Below are 27,563 nucleotides of genomic sequence, written 5' to 3'. Positions count from 1 at the left end.
ATTCATTCACAACTTTCCCTGACATGTTAGTGAAACTTCTGTAAATACCAGATCATTTTCACAAAGAATTGAACTAAATTAATCATGATTTGGGATTTCAGATTTACAAATTACTTTCTGTAAATATTTAATCAATATTTAATTAATATCAAATAATTAAGCAAGTGATAAAAATAAACAGTAAGTGCCAAAATTTGCTTCAATATGTACCACAAAATGCAGTAACTGAAAGAAGAAAACAACACAAGATTAATCAGGCTTAATTGTGGTCATCAGGAAAGAAAGGAACTAAAAATTGGAGCAGGCATACCAGATATGGTCCCTGTGGATACCTGCCGGTTGGATCACAGGGAAGAGAATAATAATCACGTCCCATGAATATCACTAAGTATGAACCGGAAAGAAGAAAAATACAGCAGGGAACTCTTGTTTACTACATCCATTTTTTTTCTTCCTAACAGATTTTTAAAACAGTAATATTATAAAACCCTCATTACTGTTTTGAACTTTAAAATACATCTGAATACATTTTATTGTCAATCAGGGCCCAAAAGGGCTAAATTTTTGCCTAACAAACAACAGACTAATACCACTCATACTTTTTTTTTTTCTTTTTATGGTACTGGGGGTGGAACCCAGAGGCTTTCTACTACCTCCAGGCTATACTCCCAGACCTATTTTATATTTTATTTGGAAACACGGTCTCACTAAGTTGCTGAGAGCCTCACTAAGTAGCTGAGCTGGCTTCGAACCTGTGGGATCCTCCTGTCTCAGCCTCCCAAGTGCTGGGATTACAAGTGAGCACTACCACGCCTGGCCTCCTCTCATACTTTCAAATAAAACAATTTCAAATCACCACAGTTTAATAGGCAATCAATAAAAATGTAAAGGAACTTTTACAAAATACATTCTTTTTATATATATACATACTAAAATTCTGTCTAGAGCCACTTACCCAGCCATCCTAAGCAACTTTAACTTCAGAAATAAGAGCCTTAAAATTAGTTACATCTACCAATTTGACGTTTGTAAACTTTTTTTTCCTAGAACAAGTAATGAATTCAATAAGGGCAGCTGTATTCCACTTCCAGAACTATCTTTACTTCATGTTCAGAAGTCACTTGGCATATAAAACAGACATGTCCAAACACAGTTCACAAATCTCAGTGGGCAGAAAACTGTGATTAAAATGAATACTATCACTTTAACTTTGTTTATTAGTTCTAGATAGTGGACATCCATTACCACCCTTTAGCACTAGTAAGAAAAAAACAGAACCAATGTTCCTTCATTCCTCTGGAAGCAGGTAAGAATCCCCAAGTCGAACTTATTCACTGGCTCTGACTTTCACATCATGAAGAAGCTGAGGCAAACTAGAGAACATTTGCCCATCTGAAGGAGGCAGCTGTAGTTTCAGTGCCTGTCTGTGTGACCATGTACAAACCAAACAAAACAGGTTAAGCCTACGTGTGACAAAACAGGTTAAGCCTATCTGTGACGCATACACTTTGTATTTAGTTTTGTCTGTTTGTTCCTATTCACTTCCAAGTTGTTTCTAACATGCAGTGCTAAGCCATAAGTGTCTCAAATAATAGAACATTCAAAGCTAACTTCCTTTTCAGGAAAAACAAAACAAGATATATTTTATATAATTTTGTAAGACACTATGAAAGCAAAGAACACAAGCCCATAAAAAAAAAAAATGTCTTACCGGAGTAATCTATAGCTGACTAAACGGTGTGAAAGGTATGACCAAAATATTTTACAAATTGGGCATACAGAGAAAACCCACACAGAGATCTAGACTACCTATATTTTTAATTGGGAAAAATGTTCTAATTGCCCAGAAACTGAGCTATAAAAGAAAACTCCATATTGTTTCTCTCCAATTACCTCCACCCACTGGAAATAATAAATGCTCACTTAAACCTGAACTGAGATCTGAATTTCTAAAATAAAGACAGAATCTATTACACACTGGTATAAACTAGGTCAATGACATATGAAAACTTAAAAATGCCAATGAGAAAAAACACTAAAACATTCTTCCCAAATGGATATATACTTTATCAAATAAAATGAAGGATATACTTGGATAATGACATAGTATTCACTATTTCTGAATAAAACCTTAAATCAAATGGCTTCATGTGCTTTTTAAGGTTTCTAACCTATAAATGATTATTTGCTACCACACTTAGACTAGCCCCTATATATATCAAAATACAAAATATTAATGTAATATATCCCTAATTCTATTTCAAAATATCTTTATTTTAAAAAAAAGATAGCTAACTCCAAATTACCCAAGCTAATGTGAGGATAAGAGAAAATAAAATAAGCAAATAATAAAAAATTGCTTATATAAAAGATATTTATTTTTATTTTAGAAAATATGGATCTACTGAGAACTACCAAAATATTAAAATAATTTTTTGAAATAATACATATAAAATCTCTCTACTCTAATAAATGTATAAAAATTTTTCAACATCATTAAAAAAGAGAAATGCAAATCAAAACTACCCTGCTATTTTACCTAATTTCAATTAGAATGGCAATCATTCGAAACACAAACAACAACAAATGCTGGCAAGGGTGTGGAGAAGTAGAAACTCTAATACATTGTTGGTAGGATTGCAATTTAGTGCAACCACTTTGGAAAACAGTATGAAGAATCCTCAGAAGAATTAGAACAAACCTACCATATGATCCAGCAATACCATTTCTTCTGGGTATCTACCCAAAAGAATAGAAACCAAACTATCAAACAAATGCATGTGTGTCTATGTTTATAGCCACACGATTCACAATTGACAAACTATGGTACTAGCCAAGATGTCCATCAACAGATGAATGGATTATAAAACTATGAGATATGTACACAGAGAAATTTTACTCAAGCCAGGCGTGGTGGTGCACTCTTGTAATCCCAGCATTCGGGAGGCTGAGACCTGGAGGATCACAGTTCGCAGACAGCCTCGGCTACTTAGTGAGGCTCCCTGCAACTTAGTGAGACCCTGTTTCAAAACAAAGAGTAAAAAATAGGGCAGGGGGTGTAGTTCGGAGGTCAAATGCCTCTGGGTTCCATCCTCAGACCCGAAAAAAAAAGAAAAGAAATTTTACTCAGCCATAAAGAAGAACAAATTTACATCATATGAGGGGAAATGGATGGAACTAAACTGGAAAACATTATAAAAAGTAAGATTAGTCAGTCAAAAAAGGTAAGAAATCGGATGCTCACCCTAATATGTTTTCACATAGGGAGCTAGGTGAAAAGTTAGGGAGGGTCATAAGAGGAACTCTAGAAGAAGGAGAAACCATAGATGAGCAAATAAGGCGATTTAACTGAAAGAGATGGAAAGGGGGAAGAGGAAAAAAATCCCTAATGCACATGATTTACATTCTTAAATATATCAAAGTCAATCATTAAGCAGAACATGAGGAGGGAGGGGGGAGGGAATGGGGCAGGAATCAGGAAAGAGCTAAATGAGTGATGTGTGCATTTATGTCTCTACCATCTTGTGCCCCATTAAGATGTATGACTATAATGCATCAATAAAATATTTGTAAAAAGTAAATGAGATAAAATAAATAAAAAATAAAAATATCTCTACTCACTACCTAGTTGTTTTCATAGTCAATGTTTAAGAAGACTGTAATACATGTGCCAAATTTTTGGTTTTCTATTCTTAAGATTGATGCTGTATCACAACAGAAACACTGAAATAATTAGTGGTTTCCTCCTCTAGGGCAGAAGAAAATAGCTTATAAGTTCCTATTTTGTATATAACTTTGTAAGACACAGTATTCAGCCATATTGAGTAAAACGATTAGTAAGATAAAAAAGAACTAATGTTTAGACACAAAGTGTTTCAGATAACCTGATGCAGATGAAATCAATAGAATTCAGTACAGCTTAAACATATGGGATGGGTAAGACAAGAATAGAAAATGTAATACCAACCATAATTAAATGAATGCATGAGATTCCATGCCCAAATCTCTATTAAGCCCAGCAAAAAGGAAGATCAGAATTATACTAAAAGAAAATCAGAAAAGTACTAGGATAAATGCCAGAAAATGAAAAAAAAGGGATCTTTAATTTCATGTCCCTTACAAAGATCTCTTCCACCACTAGCATTTTTCTTTTCTTCTTTATCTACAGTAGATACCTGCTACCTCAAACAAACACCACAATCTTTACTCCAACAATTACAAGAAGGATTTAAATCACTGCTAACAACACTAAAATTATCAGACAAGACTTCCGGGAAGATGGCGACAGAGAAAAGCGGGGCTTATGGGCCCCACTAACAACCAATCTCTATTACCACAAAATCAACGCCTTTCATAGCCAGAAAACACCATCAGCAGAGAAACAAAAAATGTAATTACAAGGGACAGAGAAAAAGAGGGCTGGAAAAACGAGACACCAGAAAGAAATCAGACTACAGTGCTGCAACCGTAGCCACAGCGCGAAGCAGCGGGCGCCATTTTCCCTTGCAGCACCAGGCTCCAAAGAGGAGGGGGACTCATATAACTGAGCCCAGAGCCACAAGGAGATACGCCAGCCTCACGGCCGAGGACGCATCAGCAGCGCTTTACTGCCAGCGGCAGGGGCGAGCTCACAGGACGGCACCAGACCAATGCACTCAACAGCCCACCAGGCTCCAGAAAGAAGCAGCGGGCAGCGAGCTGAGGTGAGCCACTGTGGATCAGCTGGGAGGCTGGGCTCAGCACACCCTGCAGGGACTCAAAGCGGAGCTCAAAAACAGAAAAGAAATACGCCAGTCTCACAGCCGAGGGAGTAGAAGCAGCGCCATATTGCCACCGGCAGCAGCAGCAGTGAATTCATCAAGTCCACTACAGCTACATCTGCACACTCAACAACAGTGAGTCAAATTGTGGCCCCTAGAGAAGAATCCCAGTACTGTACTCCCAGGGACTTAACCCAGTGGGGGAGTGGTGGTAACAGAGATATCACACCATAGGAGAACACCCAACCTGGCACCCCCCATGGTCTAAAGCAGCCTCCATTGACTCCCTGGGTCTGAGACTCTGCAATACAACCCAGTAAAGGAGTAGTGGTGACTGAGATACCACAGACTCGAGATCCAACGCACCTTAAGTGAAGTCGTAGTGACCCAGGGAAGAACCCAAAGAAGGCACAAACTTCCAAAATCATGGGAAAGAGGAATAACAATGGAGCAAAGAATGCTCACAACCTCACAACATCAGAACCTGTTAAAACAGAAATTCAGAGATTTCTAGAAGATCAAATCAGGAAAATAACTGTAGAAATAATAGAGGTGTTTCAAAAAGAATTCAGAGAGATCCAAAAAGAGATAAAGGATGCAATTAATGAAGTAAAGGACTCAATTCAAAGTACAAACAACCGATTAGACCACATGGAGAATAGAATCTCGCACTTAGAAGATAAGCAATCCAAAAATGAATGCATAGTTTCTAATGAAAAAAAAAAAATTCCAACAGCAGGAATCTGATATTGAAGAAATATGGGCCCATTTTAAGAGAGCTAACCTAAGAATAAGTGGAATAGAGGAGGGAAAAGAAGGTGAAACCAAAGGGATCAACAATCTCTTCAAGGAAGTAATAGCAGAAAATTTTCCAAACATAGAGCAAGAGGTCGATACACAGGTCCAGGAAACTTATAGAACCTCCTTTAGACAGGATCTGAGAAGAGGATCCCCACGCCACATAATTGTCAAAATGACCAATGTGGAAGCCAAGCAGAGAATCTTAAAGGCAACAAAAACAAAGGGGCAAGTGACATTCAGAGGCAAACCAATTAGAATCACTCCAGACTTCCCAAACCAAGTCATGAGAGCCAGAAGGGCTTGGAGTAACATATTCCAAACTCTGAAAGAAAACAACTTCCAGCCAAAAATTTCCTACCCACCCAGCAAAACTTTCTATCAAATTAGATGGGGAAATAAGAAGCTTCGACGACAAACAGAATCTGAAGGAATTTATGTCTTCAAAACCAGCACGAGAGAAAATACTCAAAGAGAGTAACTACAAAGAAGAAATAGGTAACACACACCAGAACCAGAGAAACAAGATTTTCCATCCAACAGACAACTAAGATTGGTTATCTGTGGAGACTCATTATTTATGTTAGTCTTTTACCTATCTCTAAATTGTATTGTTTGCCTTTATTGTTGCTAATTTGTAGGATTTCTAGTTGGAATATTAATATACCTTCAGATATAGCATTTGCAAATATTTTATCCCATTCTATCAGTAACTTTTAACTCTATTACATTGTCTTTGGATATACAATATTTTTTAATTTTTAGGGAGTTTGTTTACCCTTCTGTTGCCTGTGCCATTGAAATCATATCCAAGAAATCACTGCCAATTTCAATGTCGTGAGGTTTTATGACTCAGATTTTCTTCTAAAAGTTTATAGTCTTAAGATTTATATTTAGGTCTTTTATCTATTTTGAGTTAATATTTATATATGCTGTTAGATAAGGGTCCAATTTTATTCTTTTTCATGTAATTACTATTTTTCAACAATATTTAGTTAAAAGATTAGTATTTCCTCCACCAAATGTTCATGGAAACCTTGTCAAAAATAACTTCACAATATATGGAAGAATTTATCTCTAGGCTTTTATTTAACTCCAGTGGTTTATATATCTGCCTTTAGAACAGTACTACACTGTTTCAATTATTGTAGCTTTATATGGTTTGAAATCAGAAAATATACATCTTCTAGCTTTGTTCTTTTTCGAGATTGTTTGGGTATCTAGAGTCCATATTCCATATCAGGATAGATTTTTTCTGAAAAATAAATAAATGTATGATAGTTTCACCTAAAAAAATATATATATATTGTCTGGTAAGAAAGAAAGCAAAAAGAAATATTGAACTGTTATCTTTAAGTCATCAAAAGCTTGGTATCAGACAAATGAAACTATTATGTGAGATTATCATCGTTAATATTGGATAAATTGCTATAAAACTAGATGTCAACCACTAAGCCAAGCATGGGAAGGAGGGATGGGGAGGGAACGGGGTGGGGATCGGGTAGGGGCTAATTGGGCGTTGTGTGCATGTATGTCTACAAAAGTATTTTCTTTATACCATTACGATGTCTGAATACAGTGCACCAATAAAAAAAATAAAAAATTATTAAAAAAATAATCAGACAAATAAAATTATATACTATTTAAACCACCTCTAAGTACATGGTATTGATTTTAATCTGGTAAACTATATTTAATACTAGATTTATTTTATAAATAAGCTATTTTTTAAAATGTATTATTTTTCAATATTTAGTTTTTGTGATTTGTTTGCATGCACAAATGTATATTATTTTCACCATTTAACTAAACTGTGATACCTAGTTAGATACTTAATTTTTCTGAAAATATGTACACACATGCACCAGAAAATCTATTTTAACTTGTTTAATTCTTTTGATTTTTGTACAAGGATATAAGGTCCAAAATCAAAAACGGTGAAAAAATCATTAAAATCTTAACACGTTAAAATGCAAATGTTTCACAAAATTAACCTGCACCAAAACTGAAAGGGTGAATACCTAAAAAGTTATTGAAGCCAGGCATAGTGGCACATATCTGCAAAACCAGTACTTGGGAGGCTGAGAAAGAGATGTGAAGTCAACCTCTGCAACTTAATGAAGCCCTTGGCAACTCAGTGAGACAATTTCAAACTAAAAAATAATATAAGGCTGCGTGTATAGTTCAGAGGTAGAATACCCCTGGATTCGATCCACATTAACATACAGATACATACATACAGATATACACACACAAACACACATACACACACACACACACACATGCACAGTTCTTTAAAAATCACCTAATACAGAAGCATCCTTTTTTCCAAAATAAACAATTTCAAGAGATATGAAACAATATGAAATGCCCTGATGTACATAATGATTAATATCTATGCTAACCAACTTAAAATATTTCAGTGGCCAGATCCTTCCAAATTTTTTTTCAGAATTAAAAGACAACAATTAGGAAATGTTCTAGGGACAACCCTTGGTAATGCTGGTAATGTTGTATCTAATTTAACAACATCGAAGTGTTTAAATTCTGGAAAAATAAATAAAACCTATATTTTTGTTAGGCACTGAAGATTATTAGATAGCTAGTGATGTACTACTTGAAAACACCACTAGATGACAACCTTGTTTCACAAGTAAGATTATCAAACTACTATTGGTAGCTAAGAACCCAAAGATATACTAAACTAGTTATAAAGATTTCTAACATTAGGGTTTTCATTGGGAATTAGAAATAATAAAGTAAATTACATAGACTATAATATTTTTTATATTTGTTTGAACTCAAGTTTAAAAAAATTTTAGTAGGCATTCAGAAGATAGCTCCCCAAAAGAAAGAAGTAATAGAAGTTGAAGTATATCAAAATAGAATTTTCACTCTTATTTTTCTCACATCCTTTGGAAATATGCAAGGTATACTTAAACTATCAGAGATGAATCCTTTCTTCAATATTATTTCAATAGCTGTTTTTCTCTAACATATTAAAATAAATAAACATGACGATTTTAAAATAATAAACTATGAAAAGTTGATATACCACAATAAATCACAATTCTAGTTTTTGACTCATATTCAAAATGTTAAAATATTTTTCCTAGATATAAACCAACCCATGGCCGGGCATGGTGGCACACGCTTGTAATCCCCGCACTTGGGAGGCAGAGACAGGAGGATCGTGCAGGTTCGAAGCCATCCTCTCTGGCTTAAGAGACCCTGTTTCCAAATAAAAATATAAAAATAGGTCTGGGAGTATAGCCCAGACGTAGAAGGGCTTCCAGGAACCCCAATACCACCAAATAAATAAATAAATAAACCCATGAAGATGGTAACTTTGGGATGATTTAGCATAAGCAATATTCTAAAAGCTGAGCAAATAATTTATTTGAAATTCTATAGTTGATATAAAAAGTAATTATACTTTTTTTTTTGCGGTACTGGGGATAGAACCCAGGGGCCTTCTACCTCCAGGGTACACTCCCAGACCTGTTTTATATTGTGTTTGGAAACATGGTCACTAAGTTGCTGAAAGCCTCACTAAGTAGCTGAAGCTGGTTTCAAACCTGCGCGATCCTCCTGTCTCAGCCTCCCAAATGCTGGGATTACAAGCATGTGCCACCATGCCCAGCTTGTAATTATACTTTTTTATTACAAAGTAAGTGGTAGTGATTACCTGTGTTATGAACTTTTGCAAACCAAATTTTCATATAAATTTAAAAATATAAAATGAAGGTCTGGATATTTTTACTTTTACTAGGGATAGCATTTATATCCTTTTACAAATTTAATATTTTGTACTTTAATGTAGAAGCAGAGCTAAGGTTATTTTTTAATAAATCAGGTTTTTAAGATGTAAGATTACTGATATTTCTGACTTTTTTCTCGGCATAGAGGTGACAGCTATAATGCCATCCATCAGGTAAAAAGACTCACCTGATGTCTAAAATCCTGCAGACTATACACTGACTTAATGCACAGCATCAGTAACTGCAGAAATCATGCCAAGCCCCCCCACCAGGGTAAGCCCTTTCAGGATTAACCCCAAGGAGACTGTACATTTGGTTAAAATTACATAAGAAATGCTATTTAGAAATGTAAAATGCCAGAAAAATAGAGATGCACCTACACAACTAAATGCAAATCTCAGCCTCACCATTTAAAATAAGCAGGATTTTAGTCAATTTTTTTCATCTTTCTGCACCTCAGTACCTCCCAACAAAAAGATAATGGTGACACTACTGAAAATGATCTATGGAGTGCCTCTAAAATTAAATGAAACAGTATAAAATACTTAACATATAACTGACAGAATAGATGCTATACATTACTTTTCTACCTTCCTAAACACTGTCCTCGTTAATTCTGAAAAAATATTCAAAGTATAAGGATACTCAAAAATCTGCTGTGTTCTGATGAGAAAGAAAAGGGGTGAAATTTCCCTAACAATAAAGGAAGTGTGTCTTCAAAGGCTATAACTAATAAATGGTCAAGTGTATATGCTTCCTTATTAGTCAGCATACACCATGTATTCCTAAATTGTCAAAGGGAATTTACTGAGAACTAAAATTAGAGTGTCAAGCTAGATGAAAAAGAATTGTACTATTTCATTTTTTTTTAATTTTGAACAATCACACATATACATATATGTTTTTTTAACAAGGAAACAAGTTATTCTATTAGACTATGCAACTGTTTCTGACCCAAAAAGAATTTCTAATGCAAAACACATTGCCATCATTTTTTCCCCAATTTGCCATTTACATCAAGATTTAAAATAATGAGTAAGGAACAAAGATAGTTAAGTAGAGGATGACTGCACTTAGGATCCTAATTCTACACAGCTAGAATCTGAGCAGGATGGGTACTGAGAGAATTCACTGAGATTCCATATTAGACAGCCAAGAGACTCAGAAAGACCCAGAAATGCTGGTGTTTTGAAGACTAGAAAGAGTACACTAGAGCCAAGCCAGTAGCAGCAGAGGCACCACATCACTGCAGAGGGTAGGAGTAACATAAAGGAAAAGAGAAATATACTGACAAATTTGGCACTTGAACCCTATAAAACAGAAAAGCATCATGAACTTAGCTAAATAAGAGGGTACACAGCAAACTGGTGTTGAAAAGTGTTCTGTGTTTCTCCCCTTATACACTGGAGAGCTGAGGCAAGAAGCCATCTTGGGGAGGTCACTCTGGAGCTTACTGCTGCAGGAACCCAGGAGATCTCAGCAAATACAGCCACACTGTCCTGGCCAGCATTTTACTCTTCCTGGGTGGCTCTGGGTGCACCTGGCAGAACACAATGGAAACAGGCCTAATACAGAGAAGACTGTATTAGGGGACTCAAGTCAGAGATATAAAGGAGAACAACCAGCTTTCCTTTAAGTTTAATGGATCACAAGACCAGGTGAAATAGGTCAGGAAACCAAAGGAGCAGGCCTGAGCATTGGAAGGCCATACCTGTGAGTGGTAAAATGCCTGGGACAACTGTGCCCCTTCATTCCAGAGCAGCTGGATACTCTGTCCTAGGAGTAGAATTCTTGGAAGGCACTTGAAATCCAGATGCCCAGCAGAAATCAGCATCCACACAGCCCTCAGGGAATGTTGATCTAATCTCTGGGGTAGACTTCACTGTAATATTCCTATCAGAGCTAGATCCCAGCCTCAGGCATTTCCTATTAAGAACTTTGCATCAACCCTGCCTTGAGAGTGCATCAATCCAGTTTGTATATCAGAATTCCAACAGACAATACTTTTTATTCCATCCTATCTTGTACTGGTGAGCAGAGAAGTCGAGTCATTTCAACCAGCTTGGTTCCAAGCTGCTAAGGCCAACAGTCTGTCAAGCAACACAAAAGGAGGAAGGCCTTAATAACTCCCAGCCCTTGCTCTCTGTAGTTCATAACCTAAGAAGAAACAGAAAGAACTGCAAACTGGCAAAGGCAGTGAATATCCTCCTGGTCCACAGTTTTGACTGTTTCAGCAGAGATAATTTAATTCTTCAATAAAAAATTTGTTATTGTTTTGTGATATTTGTTTTATATACTGTTGTATATACATATACAACCATACTTCTTTTGTAAGACTTTTTTTTTTTTTTTGGTGGTACTGGAGATGGAACCCTCCTACCTGCAGGCTACACTCCCAGACCTATTTTATATTTTATTTGGAAACAGGGTCTCTTAAGCCCACGTGGCTGGCTTCAAACATGCTTGATCAAACATGCACGATCCTCCTGTCTCTGCCTCCCAAGCACAGGGATTACAAGTGTGCACCACCACTTGACTAAGACTTTTTTGTTTTTTCAAAGAAAGTTTATTTTATACCAAATGCCCCTAAAGTTTCTCTTGGCAAAAAAAAAAAAAAAAAAAAAACTGTGGACAAATTGTGAAACAATTTATGCGTAAATTCATAAGGAAGCAAGCTTCTTAACTATAAGCTTGTATCAGCTTTTGGAACCTACCACTCATTCCAAGATTCCTTTTTCCCTCTCCTGGAAAAGACGCTGTTCATTTTGTTTTGTTTTATTATTGGTGCATTGTAATCATACATCTTGATGAGGTTCAGGGTGGTAGAGGCATACATGGACAGAGCACTTATTTAGCCCTCTCCCAGTTCCTGCTCTATTCCCTTCCCCCTCCCTCCTTCCCCTGTTCAGCACAGTGATTGATAAGTTTGTGTATGTACAACATGTCCACTGACGTGTTTTCTTCCTCCACCTCCCCTCTCCCTCAGTTAGGTTATCTTTTTCACTGATCTAAGGTTTCTCCTCTGTATGGGTCCCCCCTCCTATGTCCCATTTTCACCCAGGTTCCCCATATTAGGGAGAACATCCAATTTTTCACTTTTTGTGACTAATTTCACTTAGCATAATGTTATCTAGTTCCATCCATTTCCCTCCAAATGACATAATTTTGTTCTTCTTTATGGCTGAGTAAAATTCCATTGCATACATATCCCATTATTTCGGTTCTGTTTTTTTTTTTTTTTTTTTGGCAAAGGCTTGAATTATTTGTTCTGTTTTGTTTTTATTATGGTTTCTTCTCCAATAGTCAATTTTTTGTGTTTTCCCGCCACTTTTAATTATTGTTTTTCTCCTTATCGATGTCCTTTACTTTCACTCTTTCCACCTTTTGAATATTCTTATTCTCTGTCATAGATGTCATGGTTGGCAACTGGCATTTACTTTAATGCTATATATTGTTCACTGCTGTTGTTGATATTGTTTCTCCCCTTTTCTGTAAGGAACTGAAGATCAAATGTGACATTTCAAATTAACTGAGTAGATACTCTGCTACTAAGCTGCTTGCTACACACAACCTAACCCCAATCCAACATCAGCAATGCTTTAACACAGAGCATAAGAGAGACAAAAACCTCAAACTAATAACCAGGCTCCAAGAAAGAACAGATAGAGAGGGACTTCAGCACACTCATGGACATCTGCTCCTACAGAAACAGCAGAGAAAAATAACACAAAGACTGGACACCACATATGAGAAACTTAAACCTCAGTCATTCCCATGCCCTTTTAGAATATACCCTTTTAGAACTATCAAGTCTAGAAGAGCAATCACAGAGGGTGTACTCATAGAAACTGTTATATACAAGACCTAAAAAAAGAACTCTGCTCTTGTGAGACCAACAGAGAAAGTGGTATCCTCAAGCTCCAACTCAATATGCACTATGTCAAATTACACTGATCATCACCAAAGAACTATCAGGAAAATGATATTATAAACCCACTTGGAAAGCTATTCAACAATTCACAAAAACCTGATATCCCAGAATGCTTCTCCAAGAGAAGGCTATGCCCTAAATGGCCCTCACATAAAAGCGAGGAAATATATATCAAAAAAACATTGAAAAGACATGGTCTCAAGTCTCCAATTAGAAGACAAAGGCTGAAAAGACTGGAAGACTGGATTTAAAAATAAGAAACAATTGTATGTCGCCTCCTACAAGAAACAAACCACACAGATTTAGATATCTACAAGCTGAAAGTGAAATGATAGAAAATGATATTCCATGCAAATGGAACCCCAAAACAAGCAGTAGCAGCTAGTATGAAAGAGAAGACTTCAAGCCAAAATTATTTAAAAGAGACAAAGAAGGTTGCTACATATTGATAAGAACAATCCAACCAGAATATATGGCAAGAGTAAATATTTATGCCAAGTTACATAAAAAAATACTACTTGACATAAAGGCTCTGACAGGCCCAAATACAATAATACTAGAAAATTTTAGTATTCCTTTCTCACTAATGGATGTGTCATAAGACATAAAATTAACCAAAATACTATAGTTAAATCATGCTACAAATGGAATTAATGCAGAAAACATTTTTCTATGTTATGACATTTATTCCTCAACCATAACCCACTGAGAAAGGTACCAAAAACAGATGCTCAGAGAAATCAATTAGTGTATTTTTTATTATTTCTTTTATAAAATGTAATCATGATAGTTGATTACTGTTATACAAATGTGCTAAATTCATGAAGTATTTAGCAACTATCTCTAGTGAGGCAGTAATATTGCTCAGGACAAGCTGGGCATGGTGGTGTACATTTGTAATCTCAGTATTTGAGAGACTAAGACAGAAGAACCACCAGCCTCAGCTACTTAGTGAGGTCCTCCTCAACTTAGTGAGACTTTGTTTCAAAATAAAGAAAAAAATATAGGGCTGGGGGTATAGCTCAAAGGTACAATGTCCTTGGGTTCCATCCCCATTACCATAAAAACATAAAAATGGGGAAAAAATAATGCTCAGGATGATTTCCTTTGAAGAACTCCAATGTGGAGAGGACTAGTCTCCACAAGAAACAAAACACTGCGATATACTGTGATAAGGTAGCAATTGAGGAAAAAGTTCCACTGAAGCCTGATCTTAAAGAAACCAGAGATTTTTGAGCTGGGTCTTGAGGATCTATTAGGACGTTGGTGGAGACAGAATACAGAAAGTGTTTCAACTAGAGGAAAAGGGGGAAAATGAAAAGAAAATGGTGAATGACATGATTTAAGGTAACTGGTGACTTGGACTTAGCTAAGGTAACCAGTTTGTGAATGCATGATGATGACATTTCTGGAGGTGACACTGGAATGAGTTTCTGGGGGAAAGTTATGTGTGGTTTATTTCCTGTGTGCCTTGAACACATCTTTGCAGGCTCCTCTTTCTTTGCTTCTTTTTCTTCATTCTTTTTTTTTAATTTATTTTTTTAATTGGTGCACTGTATTCATACATCATAATGGGATAAAAAAAACATTTGTGTAGACATACATGCACGCATTGCCCAGTTAGCCCCTACTTGATCTCCACCCCGTTCCCTCCCCATCCCTCCTTCCCATGCTTGGCTTAGTGGTTGACATCTAGTATTATAGCAATTTATCCAAAATTAATGATGATAATCTCACATAACAGTTTCATTTGTCTGGTACCAAGCTTTTGATGACTTAAAGATAACATTTCAATATTTCTTTTTGCTTTCTTTCTTATCAGACAATATTTTTTTCTTTTTTTCTTTTTTTTTTTGGTGAAACTATCATACATTTATTTATTTTTCAGAAAAAATCTATCCTGATATGGAATATGGACTCTAGATACCCAAAACAATCTCGAAAAAGAACAAAGCTAGAAGATGTATATTTTCTGATTTCAAACCATATAAAGCTACAATAATTGAAACAGTGTAGTACTGTTCTAAAGGCAAATATATAAACCACTGGAGTTAAATAAAAGCCTAGAGATAAATTCTTCCATATATTGTGAAGTTATTTTTAACAAGGTTTCCATGAACATTTGGTGGAGGAAATACTAATCTTTTAACTAAATATTGTCGAAAAATAGTAATTACATGAAAAAGAATAAAACTGGACCCTTACCTAACAGCATATATAAATATTAACTCAAAATAGATAAAAGACCTAAATATAAATCTTAAGACTATAAACTTTTAGAAGAAAATCTGGGTCATAAAACCTCACGACATTGAAATTGGCAGTGATTTCTTGGATATGATTTCAATGGCACAGGCAACAGAAGGGTAAACAAACTCCCTAAAAATTAAAAAATATTGTATATCCAAAGACAATGTAACAGAGTTAAAAGTTACTGATAGAATGGGATAAAATATTTGCAAATGCTATATCTGAAGGTATATTAATATTCCAACTAGAAATCCTACAAATTAGCAACAATAAAGGCAAACAATACAATTTAGAGATAGGTAAAAGACTAACATAAATAATGAGTCTCCACAGATAACCAATCTTAGTTGTCTGTTGGATGGAAAATCTTGTTTCTCTGGTTCTGGTGTGTGTTACCTATTTCTTCTTTGTAGTTACTCTCTTTGAGTATTTTCTCTCGTGCTGGTTTTGAAGACATAAATTCCTTCAGATTCTGTTTGTCGTCGAAGCTTCTTATTTCCCCATCTAATTTGATAGAAAGTTTTGCTGGGTGGGTAGGAAATTTTTGGCTGGAAGTTGTTTTCTTTCAGAGTTTGGAATATGTTACTCCAAGCCCTTCTGGCTCTCATGACTTGGTTTGGGAAGTCTGGAGTGATTCTAATTGGTTTGCCTCTGAATGTCACTTGCCCCTTTGTTTTTGTTGCCTTTAAGATTCTCTGCTTGGCTTCCACATTGGTCATTTTGACAATTATGTGGCGTGGGGATCCTCTTCTCAGATCCTGTCTAAAGGAGGTTCTATAAGTTTCCTGGACCTGTGTATCGACCTCTTGCTCTATGTTTGGAAAATTTTCTGCTATTACTTCCTTGAAGAGATTGTTGATCCCTTTGGTTTCACCTTCTTTTCCCTCCTCTATTCCACTTATTCTTAGGTTAGCTCTCTTAAAATGGACCCATATTTCTTCAATGTCAGATTCCTGCTGTGGGATTTTTTTTCTAATTTAGAAACTATGTGTTCATTGTTGGAGTGCTCATCTTCTAAGTGCGAGATTCTATTCTCCATGTGGTCTAATCGGTTGTTTGTACTTTGAATTGAGGCCTTTACTTCATTGATTGCATCCTTTATCTCTTTTTGGCTCTCTCTGAATTGTTTTCGAAACACTTCTATTATTTCTACAGTTATTTTCCTGATTTGATCTTCTAGAAATCTCTAAATTTCTGTTTTAACAGGTTCTGATGTTGTGAGGTTGTGGGCATTCATTGCTCCATTGTTATTCCTCTTTCCCATGATTTCAGAAGTTTGTGCCTTCTCTGGGTTTTCCCTTGGGTCACTACGACTTCACTTAAGGTGCTCTGGATCTCGAGTCTGTGGTATCTCAGTCACCACTACTCCTTTACTGGGTTGTATTGCAGAGTCTCAGACCCAGGGAGTCAATGGAGGCTGCTTTAGACCATGGGGGGTGCCAGGTTGGGCGTTCTCCTATGGTGTGATATCTCTGTTACCACCACTTCCCCACTGGGTCAAGTCCCTGGGAGTACAGTACTGGGATTTCTTCTCTAGGGGCCGCAATTTGACTCACTGTTGTTGAGTGTGCAGATGGAGCTGTAGTGGACTCGGTTAATTTGCTGCTGCTGCTGCCGCCGGTGGCAATATGGCACCGCTTCCACTCCCTCGGCCGTGAGGGTGGCGTATTTCTTCTCTGGTTTTGCGCTCTGTTCTGAGTCCGAACAGGGTGTGCTGTGCCCAGCCACTGTGAGCTTTAGACGCTCCCTGCTCCGAAAAGTCTGCTGAATCCCACCTGGCTGTTTCGCAGCGGCTTCACCTCGGCTCGCTGTTCGCCGCTCCTCTCTGGAGCCTTGTGAGCTGTTGAGTGCATTCATCTGGAGCCGTCTGGTGAACTCGCTGCTGCCGCTGGCGGTAAAGCGCTGCTGCCACGTCCTTGGGCGTGAGGCCGGCGTATGTCCTCTCTGGCTCTGAGCACCATTCTGAGTCCCCCTCCTCTCTGGAGCCTGGTGCTGCAAGGAAAGATGGCGCCCGCTGCTCCGCGCCACGGTTCCAGCCGCAGCACTGCGATCTGGTTTCTTTCTGCGTCTCGTTTTTCCAGCCCTCTTTTTCTCTGTCCCTTGTAATTACATTTTTTTGTTTCTCTGCTGATGGTGTTTTCTGACTATGAAAGGCACTGATTTTGTAGTAATGAAGATTGGTTGTTAGCGGGTCTTCTCCGTCGCCATCTTCCTGGAAGTCCTCTTCATTCTTAACAGATATTTATTGAAGACTTTAGTGCATGCTACAAGTTTCTGTTCTAAAGGCTGCTCTTCTCACTTACTTGTTGTGGGTCACATAAACTTCTCTGTTTGACTAACTGTTATCTCCATGTTGATAACTCTCCATTGTTCACCTCAGTCTCAAACAACTCTCCTGAATAACAGCTGACTGCTGGACATTTCCACCTGGCTGTATTATAGGCATAGCAAGTCAAACATGATTTACACTGAACACATCATCTTTCTCCCAAAATGTTCCTCACTAGTAACTTTCACCCTTCATCCTCACTCTCCCTCACGTCCTCTGAAGCCTCAGATACTATGGATTTTTATCTCCTGAATGACTGGTCTCTCTGCTTACCTTCCTTTCACCACGTCATCTAAGATACCATTATCTTTTATTTGGTTTGATGGAATAGCTTCCTACTCAATGTCTGGACCTCTAATATTGCTTTCTTTCTATCTGGTTTTCTGTTGCGTGTAGCCAAATAATTCCTAGATCATCCATATGGATCAATATTCAGTTTTCAGCTATTTTATTAAAAGGTTTATAAAATTTTCATATAAATTTTGCCTGTGACAAGTTTATTTCTTGATAATTTACTATCGTGGGTCTTTACTATAAAGGTTCCTTTTAATTTGCTTTTCTATATTTTACTAAAAAATACTACTTCATGTAAAATATAGACATGGAAAAAAGAGGAATAAAAAGGGAAAATGATAAAAGAGAAAAATAGTTACTACTGTCTTTTCCTCTACTGCCCGATAGAATACATTGGCAGCAAAGTATTTGGTTAAAAAAATGAAGAGCCAGGCATGGTGGCGCACGCTTGTAATCCCAGCATTCCAAAGGCTAAGACAGGAGGATTGCTATTCTTGGACAGCCTCAGCTACTACTTAGTGAGACCCTTTGCAACTCACTATTTCAAAATAATGAATAAAAAATATGGCTAGGAGTGTAGCTTGAAGGTAGAATGTAGCTGGGTTCCATCCCCAGTATGTAAAAAAAAAAAAAGAAATAAAGAAGAAAAAAAGAAAATAAATAAGAAAGAACAGAAGGGAAGGGAGAAAAGGATGTACACTCATATAAACACAGTTTTTCTTTACAGAAACTGAATGATCTCTCTGGCAAAAATCAAGATAGTAAATAGAGTTACTGGGGACAGAACAAACAAGGTACTGGGGACAGGATAGGTACTGGGGACAGAACAAATAAGCCCATTCCAATTCTAGCCTTTCTAGGTCACAATTTGTGTTATTTAGTATCCCACTAGGTTGCTCCAGAGCAAAACTTTTCAATTTAAAAGCTTTCCCAAAGGATACAGAGCTCTTCTGCTGCATTTTTATTTTTTTTTTTTTTTGGTGGTACTAGGGTTCCTGGAAACCCTTCTACCTCGGGCTACACTCCCAGACCTATTTTGTACTTTATTACTTGGAAACAGGGTCTCCTAAGGCAGCAAGGCTGGCTTCAAACCTGCGCGATCCTCCTGCCTCCGCCTCCCAAGCACGGGGATTACAAGCATGCGCCACCACCAGCTCCTGCTCCATTTTTAAATTAAAATAATAAATGCCATGAGTTAATAAATGCCATGAGTAATTGAGAAAAGCCCATATGATGCAACAGAGATCATAACAAAAACACTAAAGAAGCCGGGCGTGGTGGTGGCACACTTGTAATCCCCGCACTTGGGAGGCGGAGACAGGAGGATCGCACAGGTTCGAAGCCAGCCACACTGGCTTAAGAGACTCTGTTTCCAAATTTAAAAAAAAAATAATAATATATATATATATATATATATATATATATATATATATATGTCATATAGGTCTGGGGGTGAAGCCCGGAAGTAGAAGGGCTTCCAGGAACCCCAGTACCACAAAAAAAGGAAAACTAAAGAAAGAAATTACTAAAAGAAAAATCACTAAAAGATCACTAAAAGAAAAGAAATGAGAATGGGAAAGATTCAAATAAAAACAAGTTATCATAAAAAATACTAATATAACTTAGAAATCAAAGGGCAGCTCTTTCATGAATTAAGCATTAATCATGGTACCAAAGAATATTATGTTGAAAATCTGAGAATCTAAAAAATGAAGCTTAAATTACTTCTTCCAAGACATAGATCACTCAAAAAAAAAAGAAAATTAATTCTGAAGATTAATTCCTGAATATCTTTTAAAACTATGATTTTTAAACCAGAAAATTTTAAACATCAATTTGATCATATCTAGATAAATTTTAAAGTTCATTTCCTATAGCCCAGCAATTTCAATTCTACATAAGCAATAAAATTTCAACACAAGAACAAGACAACCCATATAAATATGCTCCTGGACATTGTTTCAAATGAGAACCATAGAAATGGTCTGTAGAAGTGTGGATAAAATAAGTGTAATAGGTGATATATTCATAAATGGTCACATGTTGCAGAATGACAGACAAGTCCTTAGAAATACACGTTAGGCAATTCTGTCACTGTGCAAACAGCATAAAAGTATATTTATGCAAGCCTAGGTATATCCTACTATACAACTAGGCTACATGAGGTATGTATATGTACATACACATGTATATATAGAGGTATGTATGCATGTTTCTACAGCCTTTTGTCATAGGTTAAATTCCAAAATGCTAAGGCCTGCCCTGGTACAAATCCCTGTAAAGTATCCCAATACTAAGAAGTCTTAGGATCATGATGAACAAAAGAACACAAGAGGAAATCAAGCACAAAATGAAAGAATGTAGTCAGTAGAAATAGTAAACACAAGATGCAGGAGGCTACTATCTGTATAAAACAACATACTGTTTTACAGCAACTTTTTTTTAATAAGTAGCAGTAGATTCTAAAATAATGAAATATAACAAATACATGAATCAGTAACTTACTTATTATCATTTTCAAGTATTATGTACTGTACATAATTGTACATGTTATACTTTTATAGGATAGCAGCACAATTGGTTTGTTTATACCAGCATCACCACAAATACATAAGTAATGCATTGCACTCTGTTTACAGAGGCTCTGGTATCACTAGTTGATAATAATTTCTCAGCTTTATACTTTTATGAAACCACAGTCCATATGCAGCCTGTTGTTGACCAAAATGTTATGTGACATATAACAATACTTGACTATTATGTAGCAGTTAGCAATAAGCTAATTAGTTCATATGAAAAATATATATTGAATGAGTAATATACAAAGAATACTGTTCTATGTGCCATTGAAGACAAGTGCAGGGAAATTACAAACAGATCTCCATATACCAGCACAGACAGAGGGCAGAAACATCATATTAAGAGGAAAACACAAGCTTCAAAATAATGTATAAATTCATAAATTGTCTATTTAAATAATCCTATATATTATTTATATACACATATAGGTAAGGAAGAACAGATTAAAAATTACAATAGGTATACTCTGGAAAGGGAAAGAATAGGACAGACCTAAAGATGTGGGTCAAAGTAAATTCTACTTGTAAGTTCTCTACTTCATTAGGAAAAAAGATAAGGCAACTACTAATATTAATAACCATCAATTCTGTGTATTTGAAACAGGGCAATTCTGTGCTTTATTTTTATTACCAAAAATTAAAAGAGGAACTTAAAAGTATAATCCAAAGTCCTACATTCATCTAATAAAGGCTCTAAAAAGAGAAAAGAATAAGAGAGGAAATTAGCAAAGAAAAAATGTTAACTTCCCAAAGGTAAAACAAGAAAGTATTAATGGTATTTAAAGAACCCAGCAAAATAAATAAATAAAGTTTCCAGTAAAATAAATGTGGAGGAAGAAAATACTCAAACATGTATTTAGGAACTTTCAGATTACCAAGGATATACAGAGAAGATTTTATAGACAAAAAGAAAAAAGAAAAAACACTGTTAAATAATAAGAATGAGGCTGGCACCAGACTTTTTATGATTAATGCCCTCCAAACTGTAAAACAAAGTGATTTCCTCTTATAATTCTGTATCCATACAAAATATCATTAGATATAAGAGAAAAATAACCAAAGTTTCAGACATGGAACAGCAAAGACATTTACTTTTATTCACTCATTCATAGGAAATTAAATTACATGAGAATGTAATCTAACAAAGAAATGAAATAAACTAAGAAAGGGACTGGAACCAGAAAATGGATCCAACCCAAAAGAGTAAAAACTGAAATTCCAAGCCCTGCGTGGTGCGCATGCTTGTAATCCCCGCACTTGGGAGGCGGAGACAGGAGGATCACACTGGTTCAAAGCCAGCCTTGCTGGCTTAAGAGACCCTGTTTCCAAATAAAAATATAAGTCTGGGAGTGTAGCCCAGAGGTAAAAAGGCTTCCAGGAACCCCAGTACTACAAAAAAAGAAAAGAAAAAACTGAAATTACAAAAAAGATACACAGCAGGACTAAAGAACAGTTACTTCAGAATTGGGGCAGGGGGAGGGTACTTTAAAGGGAAATATCCAAAAGGAAAAAAGAGGCAAGAAAGACTATGGAACCAGCCAAGATTTTCATCAACATATAATGGGATTACAAAACTATGGGATATGTACACAATGAAATTTTAGTCATAAAAAGAACAAAAATTATTCCATTTATAGGAAAATGGATGGAACTGGAGAACACTATGCTAAGTGAGAGATTAGATAGTCACAAAAAGAAATCAGATGCTATCCCTAATATGCAGAAGCTAGAGAGAAAAAGGGTCATAAGAGGAACTCTAGACAAAGGAGGAGAAAACAAAGATGAGCAAAAAATGAGGCCTAACTGGTGATAATGCGGAGAGAAAGAGAGATATCCCCAAACATGATGTACATTCACAAACATATCAAAGTCAATCATTAAGCCAAACATGAGAAGGAGGGAAGGGGAGGGAAAGGAGTGGGAATTGGGGAAGGGCTAAATGATGTGTGCATACATCTATGAAGATGTATGACTACAATGCACCAATTTAAAAAAATTTTTTTTTTAATGTTGAAAACTCAAACAAAAAGGCAAGAGAGAAATCCACACATTTGATTTTTATTATTATCCTCAACTTTGCTATACTGACATTTTGGGTTGAAAAATCTTTGTTATAGGGGGCTATGTTGTGCACTATAGAATGTTTAGCAGCATCTGTGGGCTCTACACACTAGATTCCAGAAGCACTCTCCACATTATAATATCTAAAACTGTCTTCAGTCATTACCAAATGTCCCCAGAGGACATCTGCTACTGACTGACAATGTCTATCTTAGAAGAACTGAAGAATATGATAAAACAAGCAATGCAAAAAAGAAAAAAAATAGCAATTAGAAACTTAAGAAACAAAAAAAGCTTTGAAACAATGAACTAAAGCCAAGTGTCATGGCACATGTCTGTAATCCCAGAAGCTAGGGTGCTGAGAAAGAAGTGTGGGTTCAAGGCCAGCTTGGGCAATTTAGCAAGACCCAGACTCAAAATCAAAATTTAAAAAACTAATCTTAAAAGCTGGTGCTGTGGCTACTAGATTTTCAGAGTTCCCCTTGGTTTAATCCCCAGTACAGAGGAAAGTAGGTAAGTAGGTAGGTAGGTAGGCAGGCAGGTATGTAAGTAGGTAGGCAGGCAGGCAGGCAGGCAGGCAAGCAGGCTTGCCAGAGCATACTAACATAATCTACTATAATGAATATTTGCGATCCTGATTACAAAAACACCTCAAGCTTAATGTGGCTATAATATCAACCAATAAGAAAGATATGGGATATTTAATTACAGTTGTATCACAACATGTATAGATTATCCATCTTGACACTAAAAATATAAATATGTAATGCAAATAATGGGCTGCTAAAAATTAATTTATTACAAAGGGCAGATAATAGAACTTAGCTATATTAAAACTTAAAAAATAAAGACAGCATGATAAAAACATATTATTTTGAAAGAAAAAGATAATCACCAGAAATATTTAAGAGCTAAAAACAGGAAAGGAGAAGGGAAGAGTGATGTGTACAGAAGAGACTATGGTTTTTCATTATAAATCCTAAAGTGTAATTTTTAAATTATAAACATATATTAATTCAATAAAAATTTTAAGTAATTATTTAAAACTCAGCAACTATTTTACAAGAAGTCATTAGTTATGTAAATGAGAGTCGAATAGCATAGGCAACTATACACTGAATATTTCTTCAACCTAATTCTATCTATAAGTATTATAAGACACATTGATTCAACTTATCCAAAAATATTAGAAAAAAAAACTACTAAAATGTTTGAATGGCAAAAAAAAAAAATTGGGGGGGTGGTGGTACTGGGGGTGGAACCTAAAGGCTTTCTACCTCCTGGATGTACTCCCAGACCTATTTTATTTGAAAACAGGGTCTCAATAAGTTGCTGAGACCCTCACTAAATAGCTAAGGCTGGCTCCTCCTATCTCAGTCTCCCAAGAGCAGGTATTACAAGCATGTGCCACTACGCATGGCGGCAAAATGAGTTTGTTTAATGTCAAAGTTTGACACTATGAGCAATGGAAAATAGTCTCTTGATTAAAACTTTAGATAAATCAGCTTGAAAAATATAAATAAACTAGAAATTGGAGGTACATGCATCAGTTAGGAGACTGCTGCACAAGGTTAAATGCAAAGTAATAAAAAGCAGTGTGCAGATAGATTATGTTGGTGACTGTTAGGACAGAAGATGATCACATCAAAGTAGGAATGGTGATGATTAGAATTATGATAAAAATTTTATTATCAAATGTTTACTTACTTTTAAATGAGACATCACTCTAGATATATATTATTTCATTTACACCTCACAATAACTTTATAAAGAAAGTATATTTAATATTTAACTAATCTAATCAAAGTTATCCACGTAGTAAACAATGGCATGGTATGTGAGAGAAATGGCAAAAAAAAAAAAAAAAAAAAAAGAGTGGCTAGAGAAAGTGCTAAACGCTTTTAGAGTAACCTGCCTTGGGAACCATCTAGAGCTCCATATACTCGTCCAATAATCATGCTCCTCCTCATACCATTAAGGAACTGAGGCAGAAGAAAATAAAACAGGGCTTGCTGAAGGCAATAAAAGAAACTGAAAATCTCATAACTATATTTATTCAGGATATAAGAAAAATATCATGCAGTACTGTAAAGTCACTCATAGAAGGTGCAAACCATAGTTTTCTGAAGCCGCTCACAACCAAATCACCATTTCTTAGAAAAGACTGGGGAAAAAATACTTACTGGGTCTGTTTTCCTTAAAATTAAATAAATAAAGTCAAGTATGGTGGCACAGACCTGTAATTCCAGTACTTGGGGAGGCTAGCACAGGAAAATCACAGGTTCCAGGCCAGTCTCAGCAAGTAAGCGAGACCCTATTTCAAAATAAAATAGGAAGGTCTATCTTAGAGGTAGAACTGTATTCAATTCTCAGTACCAAAACAAACAAACAAAATACATACATACATAAAAGAAGTAATGTGTATCTTATACTACACTTAAGTAAAATTTAGCTTATTTTTTTAAGAAGCAATTTTTTTCTGTGATACGGAACACTCTACCTCTAAGTCCACCCTCAGCCCTTTGTTAAAATTATTTTTCTGTTTTATTTTTACGTGGATCATACTGAAAATGGCATACATTCAGACAGTTGTTGGCAATGCTTGGTGCCCTCCCCCCCCCTCCGCTTCCCCTTCACCCCCTTCTCAACAATGAAAGTCCAGGTTAACCATGCTACATTCATATTTTTACACATATTCGGATATAGCTCCTCCATTAACCTCAGCCTGCTTCCTCTCCTGCCCTTCCATTCTAGCTTGGCTGAGGTTCTCCCTCCATTATCTGGAGTCCTCCTGGTATCCCAAATACTCCCTTAGTTTGGGCATATTAGGGAAAACATATGTCCCTTCTATTTCTGTGCTTGACTGATCTCACTTAACATAATATTCTCCATGTCTTTCCATCTTCTTGCAAATCACATGATTTTGTTCTTCTTTATAGCTGAGTAGAATTTCATTGTGTGTATTTCCCATAAGTTTGCAGTCCATTAATCTAGCTTTTAATTGTAAAAATGCGCTAAATTTTTTTTAATTCTATAATTCCCCGAATTTAGCATTTTACAAGTTAAAAAAGATTGGTATGGGGGGGGGGCAAGATGGCAGCAGTTGCAGCCACAGCAACAATAGCTGACAGCGGCCAAATAGAACATGTATTCCTCTGAGAAACCCCTGACATCAGATTTTGGCTTAATATCTGATTGAAACAACATATAGAGACATTTATAGCCATGCTCTTTCTACCTAAAAGAGAAGAGACAGACGTAGATAGCAGAGACAGTGGTGGTGGTGGTAGTGGTATCAGCCAGTATTCAAGAGAGGTAGATAAATCCAATCCAACCCTCATTGAACTGTTGGAGAAATCTCCCCCCAAAAAGACTGCTCCTGCCTCACATGCTCAAGAATTCTGGACAACATACTATGTAGAAAAAATACTATGTAGAAAAAATGGGAGGGAAGGGGTTAGAGACTGGGGAGGGGCTGATTGGATGATCTGTGCATGTATATCTTCACAAGTTTTTTAATCCCATTGAGATGTATGACTACAATGCACCAATAAAAATTTATTAAAAAAAGATTAGATAAGAAAAAGATTGGTATCTCCTTGGCAACCTAAGCTTTTCTGCACTCTTCTATTTCCTATCATTGATTAAACAAAACATTTGCTGTCATCTACTTCTGGGAGGCTACACCTTATATTTTTGTTTCTTCAGCTAAAAAAATGGCCATTAATTTATACCTACCTGTTACAGGTCTGAAATGAGAGCTACCTTATTTTTATGATTAAAAAACTTAAAGCTACTTACATTGCGGTAGGAATTGGGTAAGGGCTAATTGAGTGATGTGTGCATGTATGCCTCTACTAGCTTGTACTCCATTAAGATGTATGACAACAATGCACCAGTAAATTAATTAATTAAATTATTAATATCAAAGCACAAAAATTATGAAAAATATCCTGATACATAAAGCAATTTAGCCGGGCATGGTGGTGCACGCTTGTAATCCCCACGCTTGGGAGGCAGAGGCAGGAGGATCGCGCTGGTTCGAAGCCAGCCTCGCTGACTTAAGAGGTCTGGGAGTGTAACCCGGAGGTAGAAGGGTTTCCAGAAACCCCAGTACCACCAAAAAAAAATAAATAAATAAGGAATTTAAAAGAATCATTACTCATAACTACTAATCTGTACTATAAATAAACCACATCGATAATTATCAACAGATTTTAGATAATGTAATGCTTACATTTAAATCAACTTATACCTATAATGCAACTTGTATTACAGAAGAAATAAACACAAATAATTAGCACCCTAGAGAAATAATGTCTTCCTAAACATTTTAAAATTCAAATTAAATTCTGAAAAACACAAGATAAACAACACATAATAAAAATTACAACGTAGAAATCTAAAGCATAAAAATAATGTGCTAAAAAAGATAAATGAAAATGCAATTACTACAGAAAACTAAGGAGCATATGGAACCTCATCATGGTTAGACAGAACATAGCAGTATTTTCCCATCAATAAAATAAAAGGATTAAATTTCATGACCATTCATCTTCCACTCAAGAGTTCCATATCACAGTGATCAAGAGGCACATTTGACAATAATAATTCTTTGCTCAATAATCCCCTAGGACAGTAAGCTAGCTTGTATTATTTCAAATTAAGAGTAGACCCTATGAACATTATACCTCAAATGTACAATAATAATAGGCTTTAAGGACAATTTAAAAGATCATGAGAGGGATCGGAGCCTGCCGTGAGGCAAGGGAGAAGCTGCGGCCTCCAAGGCCGTGATCG

The 27,563-nt window shown here is 36.1% G+C and overlaps 1 protein-coding gene across 1 annotated transcript in view; it reads right to left on the bottom strand.

The window, feature by feature from the left end:
- TDRD3 (tudor domain containing 3) overlaps positions 1 to 27,563 on the bottom strand; it is a gene marked incomplete at its 3' end in the record, with an annotated part of 135,427 nt that overhangs the window by 84,231 nt on the left and 23,633 nt on the right. The window lies entirely within an intron of this gene.

The sequence above is a fragment of the Muscardinus avellanarius genome (assembly GCF_963383645.1).
Source record: "Muscardinus avellanarius genome assembly, chromosome: 2".
Lineage (NCBI taxonomy): Eukaryota > Metazoa > Chordata > Mammalia > Rodentia > Gliridae > Muscardinus > Muscardinus avellanarius.
Note: the sequence above shows the minus strand (reverse complement) of the source record. Positions and strands in the feature narration are given on the sequence as shown.